Raw genomic sequence first — 765 nt, 5'->3', positions numbered from 1 at the left:
GGAACTCTGAGGAATTATGTCAGTGCTTTTCAACTCGTGCGTCCGGATGCACAAGCGTGTATTTTTGAGTTGTATATTTTTTTCCTTGCAAGTTTTTACTTTTTAGCTGTAAAAATGGAAAAAAATGTATAAACTCAATTCGACTCAACCCAACCTAAAGCTTTCTATTGGAGTATATGAACTTTCCTTACAAAGTAACTTACAAAAGTTTTACATTTCCATGCAAAAGGATCCAGAATACATTCCTAAGAAACAATGAACCATGTTTTGGTTGATTTGATATTATCTTCTTACACCGGTCGATACATGAAAATAACTGCTTACATATCTAATACTTCAAGGTATATTTTGATGCTTTTGATAATTTTTTGTGTGTGAATGAATATATTTTACTTTTCCCGGGTAACACAAGCGATACTCGGTATAAACATGATATATCGAAAACAAACGGATTCAGCGAATCTACGGGCAGTGTAATCGCGCCTTCAGTACGGATACTTGCTCTACCAGCTTCACTTGTATTGTTATATATCATTATTATTGGAAAACCGTTTTGATATTCTAAACAAAGAAACAGGAAATTCTATATAATGCAAGAAAATAAAACAATAATTCCAAGTGCTTTATTATAAGTAGCACTGTCTAAGTAAATGCATTTGCTTGAAAATCTTCTGATGCATTTTCGCTACAGGACCCGTAGTCGTGAAGACATTTTACGCAATGAATGGTAATGAAAATTAGCTTTGAACTTGTATACATATGTGG

This window comes from Penaeus monodon, chromosome 25 (genome assembly GCF_015228065.2).
Source record: "Penaeus monodon isolate SGIC_2016 chromosome 25, NSTDA_Pmon_1, whole genome shotgun sequence".
Taxonomy (NCBI): domain Eukaryota; kingdom Metazoa; phylum Arthropoda; class Malacostraca; order Decapoda; family Penaeidae; genus Penaeus; species Penaeus monodon.
The sequence above is the reverse complement of the archived record's forward strand: the minus strand, read 5'-3'. Positions refer to the sequence as shown.